The 14,348-nt window shown below is 45.0% G+C and overlaps 1 pseudogene; it reads right to left on the bottom strand.

Moving 5' to 3' along the window:
* Window positions 1-4,087: 4,087 nt before the first annotated feature.
* LOC115931089 (small ribosomal subunit protein eS27-like) lies at window positions 4,088-4,359 on the bottom strand (annotated as a pseudogene).
* Window positions 4,360-14,348: the final 9,989 nt, after the last annotated feature.

Below are 14,348 nucleotides of genomic sequence, written 5' to 3'. Positions count from 1 at the left end.
ACTAATGAAATCAAGCACAGATGGCCTGTGCACAATGAACGCTCAATCCCTACAGGGTTATCTCCTCTGACATTTGAAAAAAAATGTATTAATAAATTTAAGACAAGATGCTCAGCTTCACATAGTGGGCAATAAATGTGTGGAGTTTTTAGAAAAGTTTCTAACAACACAGGGATTAACCTTTCAACTTGACTTCAGGGAGTATACCAATGGCCCCTAACACACACACACACAGACACACACACACCACACACACAGACACATACCACCACCACTATCATCCACTATATCCCTTTGGGGTGGGTCCCTAGTAACAAATAGGGGATGGGGACGAGGCTGGCCCAACTTTTGCCTAGGTACCCATCAAGAACCTTGAACCAAGCCCAAGCCCTGACTGCCCAGGAGCAAGCCGGCCTTAAATGGCATTCATTGATGTCACAGCCACCTGCAACAAGAGCTGTTTCCTGGGTACTTAAAATGACACCAGGAAGCTTTTCGGGAAGAAAAAACTGTCAAGTGGCAAATGAAACCCGTCGATGGCTATCTTCATAATTTGGAGACTCTCAAACGGAAAACCATTTTTTTTTTTTGAGATGGAGTCTCGCTCTGTCGCCCAGTCTGGAATACAATGGCGCCATCTCGGCTCACTGCAAGCTCCGCCTCCTGGGTTCACGCCATTCTCCTGCCTCAGCCTCCCGAGTAGCTGGGACTACAGGCGCCCACCACCACGCCCGGCTAATTTTTGTATTTTTAGTAGAGACGGGGTTTCACCTTGTTAGCCAGGATGGTCTCGATCTCCTGACCTCGTGATCCGTCCACCTCGGCCTCCCAAAGTGCTGGGATTACAGGCCTGAGCCACCGCGCCTGGTAGGAAACCATTTTTTTAATCTCTCTCCCTGGCAGGGCCGTGGCCCACGGAGGCTTCCTTCCCCAAGGCCAGCAGCAAGACAGCTTCACCTTTCTATTGTGATTAGGGCTCCCGCGATGCTAAGGACTCGCCCCGGATATCAGAGCCCCTCTCAGACCATGTGGGCCCGCAAGGCAAGGTCCAGATTACTTCCTTTGATTTTCCAGAAGCTTAGCTGCTGAGACACAGTGGAAATTTTGATTGCATTTTCCACACCTTCCGGTTCGTCTCATCCCTAAGTAGGTGCTATGGATTATTTCAACAGTGTCAGATGGGAAATAAATTCTCATGCAAGCAAAAGGCCACAAACACCAGGGCTTGGGGGTGGGGTGGAGGGAGAGGAGAGGAGAGGGAAATGAGAAATTTGATGCTGACATATTGCAGGCTGAAGAAACATCTTTTGCTCTTTTCCTGCCCTAAGAATAAAAACTCCCTGATAGGGCTGCGCTCCTCTTCCCTATTAAGGAGATGTGGTTTGGGCTAGAGGAACAACTGTTCCCAATAAACAGGTGGGCAGCCCGGCTTTCCCTTTCTTTTCCTTTGGAAGTCATATTCGCTCTTGTTTGTGGCCCTAGAAATCCTCCCTACCACGGATTACACTTTGTTTGAATTAATAAAGCCTCATGGGGTTTATTGCTGTTTTTAGGGCCCAGCCCCTTATTTGGCTTTGGCAAAGGATACTTCCCTGCTGATTCATAGCACTCCTATTGTACTGGGCACATGGAGGAGAGAAGGACATGAGAAGGCTCTGGACCAGGGGACAAAAGACTCAAACAATAACACAAAGGCATGGGATGAGTGTGTGTGTGATGATCTCTGTTCCTGTGTGATTAAGCACAGCCGCTTGTGTGAATATAGTTGGCTATTGTTTTGATGAGAAGGGCCTTTTGGAGCCTGTTTATCCCATTAGATGTCACTAATATAAAAAAAGACAGGGTGGTAATAATGGGAAACTTTGTGGTCAGATAAACTTGGGTTCAACTGTTGGCTCCCCCACCTATTGGCTGTGTGCCCCATTATTTAACCTCTTTGAGCCTCAGTTTCTTCACTTGCAAAATCAGATGAAGAACATCATAGGAGACCAGATGCGGTGGCTCACGCCTATAATCCCAGTGCTTTGGAAGGCCAAGCCAGGAGGATCACTTGAGGCCAGGAGTTTGAGACCAGCCTGGGCAACACAGAAAGACCCTGTCTCTACAAAAAATAAAAATAAAAATAAATTAGCTGGGTGTGGTGGCACATGCTTGTAGTCCTGGCTACTTGGGAGGTGGAGGTGGGAGGATTGCTTGAGCCCAGGAGTTTGAGGTTGCAGTGAGCTGTGATCACCCCACTGTTCTCCATCCTCAGGACAGAGCAAGACCCTATCTCAAAAAGCAAGAACAACAACAACAAAAACCTCACTATGGGAGGTAGATGGCTAATGGAACATGGCAGTGTGGAGAGGGGTCACTAGGGAGAGGCTGGTTTGGTAGCCAGAAGGAAGCCTCTCAGGGCCACAGTTAACTTGGCAAATTTGTCACGGTTGGGTTTAGTCATGCAGGCTCAGGAATCTGATGTCTCACACCATGAGGGTGACCATTTTTTTCAGGGTCCAATTAACATTAACCTGGCTTATAGAGACTGACATACAAACCAAAGTGCCCAGTCACTGATTCAAAGCAAGAAACCAAGTCACTCAGAGGGCCAGAGACTCCCTTCCCCAGTCAGGGCATTCCGAGTCAATGGGTGAGTATGTGGGAAGCTTGGCTAAGGAAAAAGGGAAACTGATTAAATTGATTAAATAAATGGTCTATTATCTGCTTACTCCTTTAGCCCATCTCCCAGGATTCTCCTGTTCCTCACACCACAGTTGCACCAGGGAGCTTGCTTTTCTGAGAATGTGCCACATTCTCCATTATGCACGTTTGTTGGGTCCCCACCCAGCATTCTTTCCTCTCCTAACAAACAATGCTCAACTTTTTCTCCTGGCATCTTACAGACACACACCATGAGCTTCAGGGACACTGATTTCACTCCCAGCTCCTGCTCCAGGGTGGCAAAAAAAAAAGAAAAAGAAAAAAAGAAAGAGTCCATTACAAACTCCATGCCTCAGGTAAACCACCAATCAGGGCAGACATGTGACTTCATTTGACCCAGTCAGGGTGGCTCTCAGGGATCTTATTGGAACTATGGGGAGAGTGCTCTGTCTTCCTTTGACCTGTGCAGCATGTGGATTTTCTTCTGAAACAGCTGCAGCCAATTTGCCTCAGTGAGGAAAGATGAGGATGACACTGACACACCGAGGAAGGCCAAGCCCAGAAAATCATAAAATAGGTCTGAAGTCCTGATCAAGCCATGCCTGAAGCCTGCATGATTCCTCTGGAAACATTGTTCTCAATTTGGGGGTGGGGGTAGGTAGACAGTACTGCCCCTTGGGGCATTTTGGAAATGTAAGGGGTTCTTTTGTTTGTCATGGTGACTGGGAATGTTACTGCCATTTAGTCTACAGTCAGGAATGTTAGACGTTCTACAATGTGTGGCAGAGAACTGTCCACAGTCCTGCCAGACTTGTATATGTCTTACCCAACATCAATGTTGGTGTGCACACTGCATCAGGAACTGGAATCAAAGTCTGGTAGGCAGAATCATGGCTCCCAGAGACGTCCATGTTCTCACCCAGAATCTGTGAATGGTACCTTTCCATGGCAATGGGGACTTTGCACAGATGTGACTAAGGATCTTGAGAGCAGTCATTGTCCTGGATTATCTGTTTGGGCCTGATGTAATCACAGCACTCCTCAAAGAAGGGACACAGGAGAAATCAGAGTCAGAGGAGAAAGTGATATCATGACAGAAACAGAGATTGGAGTGATGTACTTTGAAGATGGAGGAAGGGGCCACAAGCCAAGAAACGCAGGTAGCCACTAGAAGTTGAATAAGGTAAGAAATAGGCCTCTCTCCTCAGAGCCTCTGTGAGGGACCAGCCGTGGCAACACCTTGACTTTAGCACAGAAACTGGATTTGGACTTCTGACCTCTAGAACTGTCTGGGAATAAATCTATGTGGTTTTAAGCCACTAAACTTGTTGTAATTTGTTATAGCAACCACAGGAAACTAATACAAAGTTATGCCTGAAGGACTCAAGGCAGCCGGTTTTGTTTTGTTTTAATGGGAAATGTGTTTATGGGGATGTTTTCCCACTCATCTTGAGGCAGAGTGCATCCAGTGCTGCTTCCTCCTGAGGGATCAGGCTTCTGGAAGTCTTGCTTCTCCTCCTGTGGGCTGGCAGAGGACGGTAGAGAAGCCATCACACAAAACTACTGTTTGTGCATGGCTAACAAATGTGATTTTATAGCATTCTGGGCGTTTCACATCATGAAGTGGGAACTGGGGCTCCGCACCAGGCACTTCTTCTGTTTCCTCTTCTCTTCTGGAAAGGGATGCAGGAGATCTTTTGCAAGGGGCATGTTTTTGTGGGTGGGTCATCACCTCCAGAAAGGCAGCTGATCCATTTGATTGCTATAATTAACTGAGGCTAGCCCCTGGCTCTGTTTTACATATAGACCCAGTGTGCTTTTTTTCACAAATATAGACAATGTTTTCCAGGGAAGATGGGCTTTACTTTATTCCAGACTTTACCAAGAGTCATTCCCATTCCATCAGAAAATCACATGAACTATGGCCAAGGCTACTTGGGATCCACCTCCCTATACTGGCCTGCACTTGTCACAGTCATGCTTCTGGGGATTCTGAGTATGGATGTGAACATCTCACCCCTTATGTTGTCTTCTGGAGTAGCTGTACTCAAACATTTACATATGAAAATACACATCATTTTGTTACAAATATGTTCCTTTCCTTCTTCCTCTGTGACCTCTATGACCTAGTTAGACTCTCATAGTGCTTCTTTTTTCTTTTTCTTTGTGGAAAATATGGATGCCTGTAGGTTATATTATGCACTAATTCCATTTCAGGAGATACAAACTATTTTTTAGAGAGAAGGGACTTTAGGTCAGATAGGGCTGATAAATACAGCTCTCAGATGTGGTTGTTGCTGTGAGCACCTGCTATCTGAGTAACTATGTCTCCTCTGGTGACCCTCCTCACCTCTAGGGCTGGCATGATGAGCCCATGCAGTATGTCCTGCCAGTCCCCACTCCCTTGTGTATAACAGATGCCATTAGTTCAGTACAGCACCATTTTCCATTGCAATGGGATTTAGTCTAAAATTTCTTCTCATCAGAATGTTAGAAGCAGCTACCGCCCATAGACAGGAGTTAGTACAGGAGATCACTTCCCTGTGAATCCAGAACAGGCAGATCCTTTTGCCTCAACATCCTTCTCTCCTGCCCCAGGGCCATTGCAGGCTTGGCTTAGAACTCTGCCCCTCACCCCCATCCATGAGGCGGGTGACAGGAGCCCCTTCTCCCCGCACTTGCCTCTCTCGTTGCATGCATCTCACAGTTTGAAAAGTGGCTGTTTTTTGTTTTTCATTTTATTTCTTGAGACAGAGTCTTGCTCTGTCACCCAGGCTGTAGTGCAGTAGCATGATCTTGGCTCACTGCAACCTTGACCTCCTTGGTTCAAGTGATCCTCCCAACTCAGACTCCTGAGTAGCTGGGACTATAAGTGTGCTACCACCACACCCAGCTAATTTTTATTTTTATTTTTTTTATAAAAATGGGCACCATGTTGGCTTGGCTGGTCTCGATTTCCTGGTCTCAAGTGGTTCTCCCACCTTGGCCTCCCAAAGTGCTGAGATTATAGGTGTGAGCCTCTGTGCCGGGCCGAAAGTGACTGTTTATTTCTCTCCCCCTCCAAATGCAAGCTTTTTGAGCACAGAAGCTGTGATACATTCCTTGAGATGAACTCAGCGCCTGATAGGGAGTAGGAGCTCCGTAAATCTTTGATAAAATCGGGCAGGCAGATGGACTCAGCCAACATGTGCCATCCAGGTCTCTAGCCCCTGTCCCCTACCAAGATTTATTGATTCCCTTCGACCTTCTGACGGTGATTTTTCATTGAGCTGTGCTCATCTAATTGAGTCGGTCCATTTGTACTGCTCTTAAGGGCCTGAGAGTGAACACATGTCATTCTTGGTTACCCAGCTGCCAAGAACCCCTCCTAGACAGGACAGGTGGGAGGGAAGACACTCCTCCCTTTCTGCGAGTAGAGGAAGTGTGTCACTCAGGACTTCGAACCTGAAAGGAGGGACACTAGGACGCAGAGCCAGTTAGAGACAATTAGCAGCAGCTGCAGTGGGACCTGCAGTCTAGTGGTGCGGTGGATGTGTCCAGGGCCACAGCATCCAGTAGGACAGAGGTGAGCACATCCGGGGACAGGGGAGCAGGAATGAATGTGCAGTCGTGATGATTACAGCAGTGGCCTATGCAGGTGGCTCCTGAGAGGGGGTCTTGTCTAGCCCATGTCTAATTGGGTTCTGTTGGAGCCCGGTTCCCCAGCTCCTTGTCAATTACATGAGTTCCCAGATACCTTTCCAATCAATCCCTGCCCTCACTCCTGTCCCCGATTCCTGCTCCTTTCCCTACAGGCCCCTTCATCCCGTTTCACCCACTAGATCTTCATCCTCACTGCCCCATCCCTGAATGGAATCTACCTGGCTTCCCACCCTGCCCCCAACACACATCAGATCAGCGCCCAGATCTGAGCAGTCACTGGGTCCCCAGTACCCCATCTTTGTAGCTGCACCATGAGGCTTCCCTCAGTTCCAGCAAGGGAGCAAGGGAAGCTGCCCAGCTTCGGGGAGAGCAGGATTGGGATTTCCCTGTTAGTGTTCCCATCCATGAAATCTAGAGAAGCTTTTGGAGTAAGACGCATGTTCATTTTTTACAGGTACATATGTTTCATTTTTATTGTTCAAAACCATATTTAAAGAGGAATTATTTTCCAAGTTTAAAAAGGAGCCCAATCAGCTCTCCTAGCCAGTGAGCCCACATGGCTGGTGAGAAGCAGCTTTGGTTTCTTCTTGCTCTGCCCAAGGGCCTATCTAGATCATAAAAGAGCAACATTAATCTTAAATGACTCCTTGCTTTGTTACCCTGGGAAGGGCTCCAAACTCAATGAAATCCTCCTGCCACGATAACAACAACAATGACCAGGAATGTGCGGTGAGCACTTGCCCAGCACTCAGCTCAGCCTCCCACACATCGATCGCAGAGATGATTTCATTTGCTGTCACAACAATTCCATGTGCTCGGCACAGTCATGCCCTGTCTGTCAACAGGGAAATGGAGGCACTGAGGGACTTTCCCAAGGTCACGTAGCTGGCAACGGCAGTCTTGGACACTAACCCCTAAGGGAAGAAAAAAACAAGGGAAAAGAAGTTGGAAGAATGAGGGAAATGTTATAGACTGGCAGAGTAACAACTCCTGGAAAAAAATTTGGGATTGCCTAACAATCCTGATTTAGAATCTGGAGCAAAGAGGCCATGCAAAAGATTGCATGCCAAACAAAGTACATTTTATGATAATAATTTTTAAAATACTGTGGGTTTTTTAATATAATGATTGGGTGACCAAATAGAACTATCTGTCGTCCTTCCTCCAAAACAATAAGCAAACTTTCTCTTATGAAAAGAGGACTGCAACAACATTTTTTTTTTCTTCTTTTTGAGACAGGGTCTCATTCTGCTGCCCAGGCTGAAGTGCAGTGATGCAATCTCAGTTCACTGCAACCTCTGCCTCCTGGCCTCAAGTGATCCTCCCTGCTCAGCCTCCTGAGTAGCGGGGACTACAGGCATGCACTACCCTACCCAGCTAATTTTTGTATTTTTTTTGTAGAGGTGGGGTTTGGCCATGTTGCTCAGGCTGGTCTCAAATTCCTGGACTCAAGTGATCTGCCAGCCTCTGCCTCCCAAAGTGCTGGTTTTACAGGCGTGAGCCACCGCACCTAGCATGCAATAACAATTTAACACAAACACACTATTCTGGAAAAGCACACACAATGTTTCAAAATCCTACTGGAACTTCAGTGATGATAGAGTTAGGTTATGATAAGAGCAGAGGAAGAACCATATTACTAGAGGATTTGGTTTGGAGGCCTCCCAGGCGGAGCTCAAGATTGCTGAGCTGCAGGCTGCCGTGGAGCACAACTCTTAGACAGTGCTCTATTCCACCCTGGGCCTGTGCTTTGGAGGGTTCTATATATTAAACATATGCACACCAAAATACACATGTCAAATAACACAAAGAAGGCTTGGTCACTGGTATTTGGTGCTCAATGCTGGCATAGCCCAACTCGTAGCCCTAAAACATCTGCTCTATTGACTAACACTATTCAGGCCCCAGAGAAATGCTTCTCCATATCTCTTGCCCTATATTTTCAAAACAAAAAAGTGACTATATCTGAAAGCCATGGTTTGTTGGTTGTATCACTGCCCAAACTGGGATGGACACTGTTTTGGGGTGCAGGGAGATCTGAGTAGTGGAAGAAGTTAGATGAAAGACAAATCAGTTAACAAGTTCTTATTCTCAGTGTGAATGCAATGGATTCTTGTACAATGAAGCACCATTCCCCAGTACTGTCAAACATCCATTTTCTTACTTCTCCTTGGATTCCCATATGTGGCTCCAGAGGCCCTCCCTGGTGCAGTACTTGCCACTGCTGCACCAGGGAGGGCCTCTGTCAGCCTTGGATTGTTCTTCAGTATTAAACATCACTCTTCAATTTGTACATACCATCAATTCTCATTATTAGAGGTAGTTATGTTCTAAAAAAAAAGCCACCAAGAACACTGAATTAGCAAATAATGAACCATTGCTCCTAAGGGAAATACAGGGATAGGTTCCTGTGAGCATCTGGTCACATTTCATCAACTAATCAATACATAACCTCACTTTATGTGTTATGTATATATATATTAGTATATATATGTATATATTATATATACATTTATATGTATAATAAATATATATTAGCATATTTATATTAGTAAATATATATTAGTATATTGTATATTTTAAAACAAGTAGAAGAGAAGAATTTCAATATTCTCACCACAAATAAATGATAAATGTTTGAAGTGCTGGGTTTGCTATTTAGCCTGATATGGTGATTACACAATGTGTATATGTATTGAAACATCACATTGTGCCTCATAAATACGTACAATTATGTGTCAATTAAAAATGAAATAGGTCAGGCACAAGTGGCTCACACTTGTAATCCCAACACTTTAGGAGGCTGAGGTGAGAGGAATGCTTGAGGCCAGGAGTTTGAGAGCAGGCTGGGCAACATAGGGATACCCTGTCTCTTAAAAAAAAAATAATCTAAAATTAGCCAGGCTTGGTAGTGTGCACCTGCAGTCCCAGCTTCTCCGGAGGCTAAGGCAGGAGGATCACTTGAGCCTAGGAGGTCAAGGCTGCAGCAAGCCATGTCTTGTCACTGCACCCCAGCCTGGGGGACAGAGGAAGACCTTATCTTTAAAAAATAAATAAAATAAAACTTAAAACAAATAAATAAAAAATATATATAGTCAATTCATTAACAGTGAGTTCACAGCCAATAGTACTGTAACTCGTGCCTGAACGAAGCATATCTAATAGCCTGTATTCTCTCAGTAAAGCACATGAAAGCCCCTTGCACTTAATGACACTAGATAGCACTTCAGCACCACATTTGGGAGCCATTTCAAACAGTGAGTCAGTGAAAAAATACAAAAATTTAAAAATCATGACACTAAATAGACTGAGGAAAGGACACTTTACGTAGGAGAGCTGAAGCAGGAAGGCAGAGTGTCACGTTGTTTGACCTCAGCTTAGGAATGTTCGGTAGGGTGACACCTTTTTCACTGCTCTGCACATGCCAGCAAATGACCTCCAAAGCACTGAGTGTTGATTATGAGGTGGCAAAGAAATTTTATCAAGGAAGATAATTCATAAATATGGAATCTGTGAATACTGAGGATAACCAGTGTGTGGATCTAGATGCAACTTGTGTGAAATGATATCAACTTTTTATATTACATTAATTAGTTGGGATTGGAACACTAAAATTGTAAATAGCTTTCTTTTTTTTTTTTTTTTTTGAGACGAAGTCTCGCTCTGTCACCCAGGCTGGAGTACAGTGGTGCCATCTCAGCTCACTGCAAGCTCTGCCTCCCAGGTTCATGCCATTCTCCTGCCCCAGGCTCCCAAGTAGCTGGGACTACAGGTGCCCGCCACAACTCCCAGCTAATTTTGTTTTGTATTTTTAGCAGAGACGGGGTTTCACCGTGTTAGCCAGGATGGTCTTGATCTCCTGACCTCATGATCTGCCCTCCTTGGCATCCAAAAGTGCTGGGATTACAGGTGTGAGCTAGTGCTCCCGGCCCAAATAGCTTTTTTTAATAAAAAGATATAATAAGATTTAATTACATTTTCAATAAACAAATGAAAAATTTCATCTTTTTTTGAATAATTTTGGTCTAAAATGTTCATATTCACTAGTTATAACATAATTTGGCTTTTACTTTTAATAGAAAAACTTAAATATTTTAGAAGAAATTCAAAAACATTTAATTTTTTACATTTCTTTATATTTTTGTGAAAATATATTAAAATTTTGTGTACTTTGAATATATTTGCTTTTTTCTTTTTTTTTTTTTGAGACAGAGTTTTGCTCTTGTTGCCCAGGCTAGAGTACAATGGTGAGATCTCACCTCACCGCAACCTCCGCCTCCTGGGTTCAAGTGATTCTCCTGCCTCAGCCTCCTGAGTAGGTGGGATTACAGGTATATGCCACCACGCCCAGCTAATTTTGTATTTTTAGTAGAGATGGGGTTTCTCCGTGTTCGTCCGTGACCTCAGATGATTCACCCCCCTCGGCCTCCCAAAGTGCTGGGATTAGAGGCGTGAGCCACCGCACCCGGCTATATTTGCCTTTTTTAAAAAACTCTAATCTCATGACAGATTACGCTTTCGTTATTTAATTGTTTATATCATTGCTGTAAAGGAAAAGAAAATTAAGTGAATACTTTATTACAATAATATAATTAATAATGTTGCTAAAATCAAGGCAAGTAAATTAGTTTTATGGAACAAAGGCTGTGATAACATATGAATTATGTACGTCTTTATTTTGTTACTCAGCTAGGTCTTGCCAGCCCATCAGCAGACCAGACATGTCCTATAATCATAAAATCGAGGCCGGGCATGAGGCTCACGCCTATAATCCCAGCACTTTGGGAGGCCAAGCTCAGTGGATTGCTTGAGCCCAGGGGTTCGAAACCAGCCTGGCCAACATAGTGAAACCCCTAAAAATACAAAAATTATCTGGGCATGGGAGACTGAGGGAGGAGAATCGCTTGAGCCTGGGAGGCGGAGGTTGCAGTGAGCTGAGATCATGCTATTGCACTCCAGCCTGGGTGACACAGTGAGACTGTGTCTCAAAAAAATAATAATAAAAATAAATAAATAAAATAATAAAATTCAGATGTCTTTAATAGTTTGTTGACATGCAGTCATATAAAAGTCGGAGCTTTATACATATTTAAAATTTTTGTTGTTACAAAGATAACTGTATCAAGGTAGAGGATAAAACATGTTTTATTTAACTTTTTGTTGTCGTTGTTGTTGTTGTTTTGAGATGGAGTCTCGCTCTGTCGCCCAGGGTGGAGTGCAGTGGTGTCATCTCAGCTCATTGAAAACTTCTCCTCTTGAGTTCAAGCGATTCTCCAGCCTCAGCCTTCCAAGTAGCTGGGATTAAAGGCACCTGCCACCACGCCCGGCTAATTTTTTGTATTTTTAGTAGAGATGGGGTTTCATCATGTTGGCCAGGCTGTTCTCGAACTCCTGACCTCAAGTCATCCGCCCGCCTTGGCCTCCTGAAGTGCTGGGATTATAGGTGTGAGCCACTGCACCTGGCTTCTTAACAGTTTATTGGCTTGATGTATTACCTCTTCACATTTAGATACATGGTATGTGGAGTTCCATTCATGCCCTTGCACTAGGACCCATCCACATCTTGGTGGACCTGCCTCTGTGAAGACTGAGGGCATAGGCGGTATTCTGGGGTCTGTATCCCAGAAAATCAGCAGCCCAGCTTAGCACATATTCTGATATTCTGATTAGGTCTAGCCCCAAATTGCAGACAAACAGATGGCAACAGCATCAAATCAGTTAGAAATTCTCCAATAATAGTGCTAAACATTGTCATAGGGTTGGAAAAGGCCACCCTAGCAGACTGGTGGCTGGAAGTGGTGAGATTCAGAAAATGCACAGTGGCCGTGACAACCACTACAGGGAGAGAATCCTTGAGAAGCTGATGGGCTCAGAAGGCCACTTGTTTTGATGAACAGAACATGAAATCAACTCATTTTGCTGTCCTACTCTGGAGGAAATGCAGCAGACCTCTGCAATGGGTCTGCATCCAGGTCCCGGGCACCAGGGCCCATCCTGAGCATGAAGGGTTCCAGGCAACAGAAGCTGGGTCTGTCCTGAGGCTTCCACCTCTGATTACCCCCAAACCAAAGCTTCTCTAGAGCATATTTATAGGAAGCTAAAGATAAAATGTGGAGCCCACCTGCTAAGGTTAATGACAGCACCTCCAAGTATTGAAGTTGGGTCCTTCAATCAGATTTAAGATTTATTTATGGCCGGGTGCAGTGGCTCATAGCTATAATCCCAGCACTGTGGGAGGCTGAAGCTGGCAGATCACTTGAGGCCAGGAGTTCGAGGGTAGCCTGGCCAACATGGTGAAACCCCGTCTCTACTAAAAATACAAAAATTAGCTGGGCATGGTGGCACATGCCTGTAATCCCAGCTACTCGGGAAGCTGAGGCAGGAGAATCGCTTGAGCCTGGGAGGTGGAGGTTGCAGTGAGCCGAGATAGGTTACAGAGTGCTGCTGCAGGAGACTCCGTCTCAAAAAACAAACAAACAAAGACTTATTTATAATCATTTATAATCATTCAGCATATGCAAAGTCTCAGGGGACTCAGAAAGCGATCTGGGTTCTACTTCCAGTTTCTAGTTTCTGTACTAACCACGGGACCTTGGACAATTCCTTTCACCTTTACAGGCCTCTGTTTCCTCATCTTGAAAACAAAAGCACAGTCTTAGATCATTTGTAAGGTCCCTCTTGCTGTGCAACTCTACGGTTTATCTGCCAGAGGGATTCCTTCTGTGTGCCTTGGACTACATGCAGTATCAGGATTACTTACTCCAAAAGGCAGTTGTTCCTTTGTTTGCTGGCCTCCGGGGAAACCCAGACATTTTATGATGTCCCTGCTATGGGGGTGGCAAGGAGTGCCTGGTGGCTGGTGCCCTCTGCCTCCAGCCTGCATCATTAGCATTGGCCCAGCCTCTTTGGTGGAGGTCATCCCACTCTTGTTACGTGGTCAGACATGCTACCTTCAGGGAAGTAGTCACAAGACAATAGTTCCCTTTGACAGAGAGAAGTCTTTTCAACTATGGTAGACAGCCCTTGAATTCTATCATGGGGTTCAGTGGGTAGCTTCTTTAAATCATGGCTTACTTTCATTAACTTAGTCAATAAATATTTAATGAAGGACAATAATATCTACCTCATCGTATTACTGTGAAGAGTAAACTAGTTCATATACAACTTTGAATAGTGCATGACACGTAATAAATTCCAATAAATATTCGCTATGGAGTACCTACTGCATGCCAGGCACATGCTAGGTGCTGGAGTGCCACAGGAGCAAGACCAGCTCCTGGAGGAACTCACAGAGGCAAGATGGATGTGCCTACAGGAGTGTGCTGTGAGAAGAAATACAACACAGGAAGAATCCAAAGCCATGGGCATGCAGGTGAGGGAGGTACTGATTTTTCAGGGAAGGAGAAAACAATGGAGGGTGAGGGGGACATCTGTCACTTCCCCATAACCAGCATCACAGCCCTGCCTTCTTCACATAGAATCCATCTTTCTTATGGGGGATCCATTCCATGGAGTCAGGTAGGACTGATCCCAGAGGAGGGCAGGTGGTCCAAGGTTGGCCATGAGGGTATTCTGTCTTCCTGCTGACAGTCACGGGCTCAGGGATGTGCATGGGGCACATGCTGGGGCAATCCAAAAGCTCCTGGGGACTTTCACCAAACCTATTAGAGAAGCGTTCACTCTCTCTTTGTCTGGGATCATGAGACTTAAGGATAACACATATCTGGAGCTCCCAGTGTGACTAACTTTAGCTTTAGGTAGAGGAAAACTAAATCTAAGTCAGAGGAGAAACTGGAGAGAGAGAGAGAGGCCATGACACTCTGAACCTCTGGGTCCTCTTGTGCCTGAAGCTACAACCACTCCCAGTTACATGAATCAATAAAGTACCCCTTTGCCCACTGTATTAGATTTTTGGCATCTGCAACCATCAGCCTTGGCTAATACAGAAAGTTTTTTTAAAGAAGATAGGACATGTGAGCTAGAGTTTGAAGAACATGCTCACCAGTCAAAAAAGTTCTATATTAATCTTTGGGATTCAGGAACAAATCATAATTCCCAGGATT

Source organism: Gorilla gorilla, chromosome 1 (genome assembly GCF_029281585.2).
Source record: "Gorilla gorilla gorilla isolate KB3781 chromosome 1, NHGRI_mGorGor1-v2.1_pri, whole genome shotgun sequence".
Taxonomy (NCBI): Eukaryota; Metazoa; Chordata; class Mammalia; order Primates; family Hominidae; genus Gorilla; species Gorilla gorilla.
Note: the sequence above shows the minus strand (reverse complement) of the source record. Positions and strands in the feature narration are given on the sequence as shown.